The sequence below is a fragment of the Onychomys torridus genome, chromosome 14 (assembly GCF_903995425.1).
Source record: "Onychomys torridus chromosome 14, mOncTor1.1, whole genome shotgun sequence".
In the NCBI taxonomy this organism is placed as follows: Eukaryota; Metazoa; Chordata; class Mammalia; order Rodentia; family Cricetidae; genus Onychomys; species Onychomys torridus.
This window is the reverse complement of record NC_050456.1, coordinates 63,510,606-63,520,947: the sequence shown is the minus strand read 5'-3', so window position 1 is coordinate 63,520,947 and position 10,342 is coordinate 63,510,606. Positions and strand designations below refer to the sequence as shown.

Genomic DNA, 10,342 nt, shown 5'->3' with positions numbered 1-10,342 from the left:
CTGGGCCCAACAGACACTGTCCACAAGATGACCTCCAAATAATTGAATGATTTCCATATGTTTGCTCATGTATAGTCTTCTCATTTAAAACTCCCTGCATCTCCTTCCAAGTCTACTGCTTCTGACTGTGCTAGCTTAATTCTTAGAGGATTCTCACCACTGGAAACCATCAAATACCCTACAATTAGGTGAGTGAAAAATATAAGACTATAGTAATGATCTTCTAACTGTGTCTGCAGAAAGAAGTCCTTCCAAATATGATACAGATTACCCTCTAGTCCCTTAGAGAGAAGGTTTGCCAACATTGTTTCATATTGATACAGTAACATAAAGGGGAATAACTGATGGTTTTTGAGTCTTTAAACTGAGATTAAGTAGAGAAACTTCTTATTAGCTTAATATGTGTGCATTCTCTATCTGGGGCGAACACAATAAATGCATATTTGGAGCAGGGAGAAGGAAGGGAAGCTTGCTTCCTCCACTTCATGAATTGACTTGGGTTTTCAGTACATCTCAGAATGGTGCACACCCTCAAGGGATCTTTTTCAATTTTCTTAAACTTGACCTAATTATTAATTCCATGCACATTATTGAGTACTTGACTCTTCCAAAGCTGAGCCATACCACTCTTTGGAATTTACACAAAATCTCCAAAGTCAACATGTCATATATATGGACATTGATATTTACTTCAGCACTTTTACAATAATTAAATTATGGAGCCAACTAGTTCTCTATCAGTAGAGGTATGAATAAGGACATGTGCTATATATACACAACAGATAATTTTTTTAGTCATAAAAATAACGAAGTCATATTTGAAGCAAAAATAGATGCAACTAAAGATAACCACATTAAATGAATTAAACCAGTCTGAAAAAGATAAATCAGATGTATTTATTCATTCTTGTTTCTAAGGTTTTATACAGACATATACAATTAAGTGTGTATATATGACATAAAACTAGAATCTGCTGTGGGATATCTTTCTGTATGCTGTGAATATGTGTTTCTCTGATTGGTTGACAAATAAAGTCATTGGGCTTATGGCAGGACAGGATGGAGCCAGGCAGGAAAAATCCAAGGGAGATAGTGAAAGGAGAAAGGAGAGGCCATTTTGCCATCCAGGGAGCAGCATGTGATGACACACAGGTAAAGCCATGGAACATGTGGTGACATATAGATTAATAGAAATGGGCTGAGTTTAGTTATAAGAGCTAGCTAGCAAGAAGCTTGAGCCATAGGCCTTGGCCATACAGTTCCTAATTAATATAAGCCTCTGTATGTTTATTTGGGTCTGAGCAGATAGATGCAGGAACGGGCAGAAAACAGAAAAAATTCCAGCAACAAGAATCAAAGTTGGATATGGGGACAAGAGCGAATACAGAGGGTTAAGAAATGAAGATAGGGAATTGCAAGGTGGAATATAATCAATATACAATATATACAAGTTTGAAAAATAAAATCTATTAAAATGTATAATAGAATATAGCTATAAAGATTAATGACTAAACCATGCTGGCTCTATGAATCAGATATCCCACAGAGAGCCAGTCAAGAATTAAAAACTCATGTTCCATATAACCAATGTTGACACATTGGTGCTTTACAGAAATGTTTACAAAACTACACAGAGAAGCTAGATTCATAATATTGGATAAGAAACACAATCATAAAGAAAGGAATGTACATGCCAAGCTAGGGGAGGATGAAATATCATATGTTTAGTGAATGATAAATATAGGATTAGAGCAGAAAACCCTGTGCAATAGTCAATAGGATAGAAGAGTTTATTTTATGCTAAGGCATCCACTTAAGATCAACTTATTCATCAAAGAGTAACAGAGAATCACTAAAGCAGTTGTTTGAAGCTGTTTATTTATTTATTATTTATTTATTTTTATTTGTATCCATGTGTTTGTGTGAATATATGACATGAATGCAGGTGCCTCCAGAGGCCAGGAGAGGGCATTGAATTTCCTGGAGTTGTAGTTATAGGCAGTTACTGAGAACTGAACTCAATTCTTCAGGAAATACACTCTCATATCTACTAAGCAATAGCTCCAATGCCAAAAACTTCTTAAGAAGGAAAGTAGCATGAGAATATTTACATTTTAGAATAATACAAGAAAATGTGTAATGATTGACATATAGATATAAAGGATGAAAGGGTAGATTAATGAACCTACCCTTTAAAGAGCAACAACTTGTTTAGAAATGTTTTATATTACAGTGGATTTTAGTTTATTGATACAAGTTTAAACTTAATTTTGTTATACTGTATATATATATATATATAATATATATATATATATATTTCTACTCTCATTTGAGGTATTATGTTAAGGTAATAATTAGTTTTAGTTTTCTATGATAGCTAAACTTATAGTCATGTTAAGTTTTCTAGGTATATATAGATATAATTCAATTAGGTAGGTAATCTTCAAACATTTCAAAGACCTACAGAATATGGCATGTAAAATGTTTTAAAAATTTAGACTTTTTAGACAGTGAGACATGTCTTTTCCTGGTAGCACTGATTTAGTACAAAGAGAGAGATGGGCAGTGAAGACAGTCTGTATGGAGTTTATCTTCTTCTTGGCAAAAAAAAAAAAATAGCCATTTGGACAACAAACTATTCTTGCCTAGACTGCTTGAAAAAAATATATTGACTGGACATGCAGGACCCATAGGAATGTGACAACTGAACTTTGCTTGGCAAAATGGTCCTTCAGGTTCCTGCTTCTCTGAGGAAAATGCCAGACATTCCTCAGGACACAGAGAGAAGTCACTGAGAGACTCTAGACCTGTGGGTTAAAGACAGATGCCCCAACTTTGCAGAGGAACTTTAGATGACTGTCCAGGCTGCCAGCTGTCTCTCTCTACTTTTGAAAGACTCCTGAAAGTTGCTTGCATCCTTCTCCTGTTTCTCAGGTAATAGTATATCTTTTGATGGTCTTTGATGTAGTTGAAGACTAGATAGTTATAATTTCCTTAGTCATCATAAAAGATAAGTTAGATATGAAACCTTAGACTCACAAGTATAGGAGAGATTATCTTCTTTAATTTTGCCAAATACAAATAGACTAGATATTATAAATAGATGAGATATTGTAACTGTAATTCTTGCTTGAGAATTGTTCTATTATATGTAATTTCACTATGTGAAAGTTAAAAACTTCCATTCAGCAGTTAAATAATTAGCAATAACAACACTGTAAATATATGGGGAATGTTCGAATGGATCACTGTGAATGCAGTTGGAAGCCTGAGTGTTGTAAACTCATGGGGCTTAAGAGTGACACCTGAAGTGTGGTTCCTTGGTGTGCTAACAGTGCTATAAAGGGGAGGGTTTCATAAGCAAGACCTTTCTGGCCTGATCTTTGCATTATATATTTAAAAAAATTTAAAAATGAAAAGAAAAGGGCAAGTGCTGTGGATATTAATCTTTCTGAATGTTGTGAATGTGTTGCTCCAATTGATTGATACGCCAGCCAGAGACAGAGGAAGCATGATGTGAAGTCCCAGTAAGCCATAAGCCACATAGCAACTTACAGATTGATAGAAATGGGTTAATTGAAGATATAAGAACTAGATAACAAGAAACCTTCCATGTCCATACAGTTTTAATTAATATAAGCCTCTCTGTGTTTACTTGGTTCCAAGCAGCTGCAGGACTGGTAGGTGAGAGAGATTTGTCCTGACCACAGGCCAGGTGGGACACAGAAAAACCACAACTACAGACAATAACCAGAAGAATCAAAATGATGGGGGAAATATCAGTATTTTAGTAGAGAAGTTATCAATTTCTAAAATGAGCTGAATAATTCTCCATTTATTTACATGCTTCTCTTAAACCAATCGACTATTATGAACTGACCTACAAAGAGGAAACAATTGCTTTCCTATTGAAGGGTTTAATGAAATAATCTTTAATATGTATTAACTCAGAGTTGTACCAAAATGCTATCTAAGCCCATTCTTAGTTTCCCATATTCAGTAACTGGGCGTTCATTATATCACTTGTTGCTGAGAAGAATGGCAAGGGAGTGTTGGAGAACCTGAAGCTATCAGGATCTCATTGTAGCACAAGTAGAAGAAAAACTCATTGCCAAATAAATAGGCAAGCTTCTACTGTACAAGATGATGAGGAGAGAAGCAATTAGAGGAGTTGGGGACTTCTGGATGACTTCCCAAATGTAGAATTCTCCTAGCTGAGGCTTGAGAATGAAATCCAGCCTGGTTAGTAGTAGAAATATGTTACAAGTTGACAAATATAAAACATAAAAATTGATGGAAATAAGGCTGATTTACAGAAGAACATATGTATGAGATGTAGAGTTCATTGTGAAGGACATGGATACCATAGTAACAAACTTGAACTTTGTTTTGAGAGAAATTGGGATCAACTGAATAACTTTAAGTGAGAGAATGTCATGATCAACTTTGCACTTTAGAACAAATATTCTGATTGCTATATAGGAATAAGTTTCTGTTTCTTATTTATGTGGCTTGTTGCTGGATTCTTAATTTCAATTCAAAGCAGAAAGACTCAAAGAATATACAATGCTGTTGAGCCTTTGCTTAGTCACTGAATAAACACTCTGCATCTCTGCTTTGTTTGAGAGGAATATAATTTCCTACTTTAGAAGACTGTTTTGCAACATATAAGACTGGGTCATGCCTCACAGCTGTATAATAAGCACAGAGAGACTTTTGAATACTTAATCCTAACTGAGAGTTCTTCATAAAACCCATCCCCTCATGGCTCAAGGAGTTATGCCAAAGAAAAGGGAGAAACATTTTAAGAGCCAGAGAGTACCAGTGGGACCAAGGAAACAATGTCTAACAAAACCAGCTTGATATGAGGGAAGTAGACCTGAGCTCCCAACTCTAACCAAGAAGCAATCTCCAATCAACAACAATTCCCAAAGAAAAAAATTGGTTTTCTCCCATTGTCTTACTGGGAATATAAACCACACTTAAGGGCAGCGTACATAGCCAACACAAAATGAACTCAATGGTGTTTTTACAGTTGTTGCTTCATATTACTTTGTGTGTGTGTGTGTGTGTGTGTGTGTGTGTGTGTGTGTGTGTGTGTGTGTGTGTGTGTGTGTGTGTATATATATATATATATATATTTTTTTTTTTTTAAATGTTAGTGATCTTTTACTTTTACATTATGGATTCCAATTGTATGTTTTTATGGGATTTGTTTATATGTGTGTATCTTTGAATGTGTTTCTTGTGTTTTTCCACTGTTAATTTTTAATAATTTAAATAATAAATCTTTAATGGCCTGTTTCTTTTCTAAAGAAAGAGAAAAAGAAAGCCAGGTGGTGGTGGCACACGCCTGTAATCCCAGCACTCAGGAGGCAGAGGCAGGCAGATCTCTGTGAGTTTGAGACCAGCCTGGGCTACTAAGTGAGTTCCAGGAAAGGTTTAAAGCTACACAGGGAAACCCTGTCTCGAAAAACCAAAAAAAAAAAAAAGAAAGAAAAAAAAAGAAAAAGAAGACATGGAATTGGATGGGTGGAGATGGGGAGGACCTTGGAGGAGATGAGGGAAGTGAAACCCTGATTAAAATATATTGTATGAATTTTCAATATAAAAAAGAATGTCGTATAAAAAGACTTATAATCAAAATAAACACACAAAAGTGTTATAAATTGCCTATAATTTTTTTTTAATCATGGTCCTGATGAGACAGTTTTCAAGAACAATAATAGACCTTTCAGTATGGGAAGAGTCTTCATTATTTAACATGTTACTGCAATGCCACACTTGACTATTAGTGATTTAAGGGAGGAAAAGTCTGATCTAGCTTATAGCTCCAAGAGAATACTGTTTATCAGAAGAAGGAAGAAGGAAGCATTTGTTCTCACTGCATCACAAGTTAGAAATCAGAGGGAAAACAGGAAGAGGTTTGGGCTATAAAACATCAAGGGCCAGTGGCTCCCAACCTTCCTAAAGCTGAGACACCTTAATACAGTTCCTCATGTTGTGGTGACTCCCAGTTGTAAAATTATTTCTGTTGCTACTTCATAACTGTAAGTTTGCTATCATGATCATAATGAAAATATCTGACGTTTAGGGTGGTTTTTTTTTCTTTCTTTTTTTTCTTTATTTTTCTTTATTAAGAAATTTTCTACTCACTCCACATATCACACAGAGATCCCACCTCCTCCCTCCTCCCACCCCCTGCCCTCTCTCCCAAGCCACCCCACAGCCCCACAGCCCCCAAATCAAGGTCTCCCATGGGGAGTCAGAAGAGCCTGGCAAACTGAGCCTAGGCAGATCCAAGCCCCTTCCCACTGCACCAAGGCTGTGCAAGGTGTCACAAAACAGGCACCAGATTCCCAAAAGCCTGATTTGGGGTGTTCTTAAGCAATTCCTGTGAAAAGGTCATTCGATCCCCAAAAGGGTCACACCCCACATGTTAAGAATTGTTACTCTAGTGAGTATCTACCTCATGAAATTTCCAGAACCCTTCACAAAACCACTGCTAGCTTTGGACCAAATGTTAAAATACATAAGCTTGAGAGGGATATTTCCATTCAAACCATAACATGAAAGATGAGCAAGTAAGAGACTGAGAAAACACACAGAGAAATACACTTAGAGAATGGTCAAATTTTATTTAAATGGTCATAAAAAACTTTACAAACTTACAAATAAATAGTCTTTTTGTAGTTAGGAAACACATCTACCATTGAGTAAAATGAAACCACTGTTTTTAACACACAGTCACTCTGCTGGGGAAAGGGAGTACTTTAGTCAAATGCAATTGTAGGTATTGGTGCTAATCAAAACATATTTCAGGTAAAGATCATAATGTGTGTTTTCACTGCCTTAGTTAACAAACCAAATTATTATCTGCAGGAAAATTAACAAGAGAAAGCTATTCGATTAAAACTTCTATGGTGGAACTATTATACATAACTAGACTCATAGCATCAAGGAGGAAATAAGGAATATGAGAAAGGCACATCTTAAATACCCACAGGGACATAAGTTTGTCTGGCTTTATGATTTTCACTAATGAGAGAATAGCCCCTTGATTTTATAAAGCAAGTTATAAGCATATTGATAATTAAGGCTATTTCCTATTCCCACAAAGAGTCTCAGAGCTATCATTTAGGTAGAAAAAAAGACTTCATTAAGATACAAATGGTTTTAGTCAGGATGTTATAGAAATAATGTCATTCCCTAGCATTCTGTTTGTTTGAATTGCAATGTACTGCATGTACTAGGTAAATGATCTATCATTAAGCTACAGTCCCAGACAGCCTTCCCAATCGTACTCTAGATGCCCATGTGTATTTCTGTGCTAGAGTCACGGTATTTGCCTTCTGCAATAATACTTCTCCTTTTAAATTGACATGCTCACACAAAATATAGATAACAGATCTCTTACCTTAAAAAAAAAAAAACAAGCAAAAACGGAGGGATAAGCTGTAGAGTTTTTCAAAGTATGTTACTTAGGCTCTAACTGTGCCCACTCTACCTGGAATGTTTCTCTTTTGATAGATTTTTAAATGACTATATATTCATTCCTTTTTTAAAATTAAAAACACCATTATCTTTCAAGGGAAAAATAAACTTCAAACTACAAATGAATTTGTTGGATTCATTTTTCTTAACCACATACCTGACTGAGGACAGACACCAGAGCAAAAAGAAGAAAAGTAAGACAAAAGAAGAAAAAAGAAGAAGAAAGGATGAGAAAAAACAGTATAATCTTCACGAAATAGGAAAAATCTTTCCTTCTTTACATTCCTATAGAGAGAGATGTCTGGTTGAGAATCTGTGGAAGGTGCCCAAGGAGGAAAGATTAGAACAGGCAGCCATATAGTTGATCTTCAGTCTATACTTATTAAATGATTTCAATTCAAGCAACAAAAATGAACCTTGTAATGAAAGTCTTCTATTCAGACACAACAACGGAATGCTCATTTGGGTTACTAATGCCATTCTTTCAGATTTCTTGTCCTATAAAAAATTGCATTTCCCTTTTCATATTATTTTTGATCCTTCCTAAACTAATTCTTAATGCCCATAATATTTTACCAACTCTCACATATTTTCATTCAAATTTCTTCATGACTTTAGTTCTTATTTTTCCATTAACTTACAGTTTCTCCAGAAGAAACTAAAGAATTGAAAGTAAGTGATATCATAATGAGTTATCTAGCCTTGAAATTTGCTCATCTTTTGAAGCAAATACCAAAGGCTGAAACCCTTTAGATTACCATTACCTTCATCGCTGGGGCCTTAACACAAAAATACTCCCATCAGGCTCATATTTTAAATGATTGGTCCTAAGTTGGTGGTGCTATGTTAATGACAGTGAATACTTAGAGGATGGGGCCTGGCTAACAAGTAGATCACTAATGGGGGTCCTTCCCGTATTATAGCCATCTCTGTTACTAACTTATTCTGTCTGCAATCTGGCTCATCTTGAGAAAATTCCTTCCAACACTTCGATTTCCACTGCCATGGATTCCACCAAGTACCTTCCATGCTGCAACTTTGATGGAGATAAATCTCTATGAAACCATAAACCAACATACACCACTTTTCTCTGAAGTTGTTGGGTGCTTTATCATACTAATAGTACATCCCTGTAGCATGAACGTATACTTCATTTACAATAAAAAGCAGGGGTGGGGAATCTACAAGATCTATAGCAATCTCCACTAGTTCCACTTGGTGATTTTTTCCACTGATTATAAAAAGAACAAATACTTCATCCCAACTAACACAAATATTCCAGAAATTCATACTGCAAATGAAAACAAAGGGAAGAAAGGTCATTCTTCCCACCCTTCCCTCCTCTGCATTCTGGCGATGGATAGGGCAAGAATTCATCTGAACCAACATTTCATTTGTAGAACAGAGTGAGCTCTTCCCCTCAGTCTTTTGGGATTCTTATATTAGATGAGATTGAGTTGAAGACTACAGATTGTTTGCAGATGTGAATCAATTTACCCACATTTAAACCACCTATGCATATGTGAAAAGCTCTTTGAATGTGCAGCCAATTCCAGGTGGTCAATCACCAGCCATGTGGTCAATCACCAATCTTTGATCTTCTTTGATGGTTCTGAAACCTATGCATTCCCTGTGTTTAGTGGTCTATGGAAACAAACTGAGAGGGATTTTAGACGTGGTGGTGTAAAATGAAGGATTCAGAATGGATGAGTCTGTGTTGTCAAAATGGAAGTATAAGGGGAGGCATGATCATCCCAAAACCTAGATTCCAAGTGAAGTTCTATAAACACATGGATATAAAGGAGCAATCTGCTTGAAAGAGGAGGAGTCAAGACCAGGCTGTTGTTCCTGTAAAATGCTTGAACCACAAGTCATATAACATAGGAAGCAAATCATACTTCTTAAAGAACATGAATAAATCGACCCATCTATCTTACTGTACTCGGGGAAAGAAAATGCAGCTTGACAAGACATATAATGTTTATCTTTTCTGTACTTCTATTGTCTGACCTGGGTATGGCAAGGAACAACAACTATGTGCTGAGAGAATAAGAACTGAGCCTAATTCTGTCTGTATTTTAGGATTTGGAGTGAAGTTATCAAAAACTGATATATTTCTACAACTTTGAACTAGAATATATTTAAAAGAGGTTTAGAGTATTGGTAAAGAATAATACTGGAGAGAAAGTTGTTTTGTGATCTGTGGTCAATGTCTGGTTGGAGTCCATGACCTCCAGGCTGCAGCCTCATCACTACACATTTGCAATGGATTGATTCAACCTCAAAGTTATTGAGTCAGATGGGCAAGCTGCTCCCTGGTGCCATAGCAAAGGGTGGATCTAAACGGTTAATTGTGAAACTGATTAGTTACACAACTTTCATGCTTTACTTACAAGATTTGCTGTCATATATTCTGGTTTAAAATAGAAATTCTATAATGAGATAACAAGCTGTTTTATTTCTCCTCCAATGATTTACCCAAAGTACTCAATTTTTAAAATCCCATAGTATACATGGCTTATGAATTAAGTAAGAAAAGAATCATAGTTATTCTATTTGCACTTCAATGACATTGTGTTAATTTTCAAAGATCAACAACATACACGTATCACAATATATAAATAGCAAATGTGAAAAACAAAACCTACAAAAGGTAACACCTTTCATGCAAAAATACTTAAAGATTGAAGCAAGTACAAATACTTTGAGTAGACCTCTCATAGTTACAAACATTGCACCTATTCTAAATAATACTAAGTATCAAATAAAATCAGTTGGACATAGTTCCTTTCTATAATTTAATCCTGTAATGGTGACTATTTGGTATCATTATACATACAAGATCTAT

At 35.5% G+C, this 10,342-nt stretch overlaps 1 non-coding gene across 1 annotated transcript; it reads left to right on the top strand.

Annotated features, from left to right (window-relative positions):
* The first annotated feature begins 344 nt into the window (after window positions 1-344).
* Window positions 345-532, top strand: LOC118595969. The gene has a single exon (XR_004946642.1). It is a non-coding gene; the product is annotated as a U2 spliceosomal RNA (small nuclear RNA).
* Window positions 533-10,342: the final 9,810 nt, after the last annotated feature.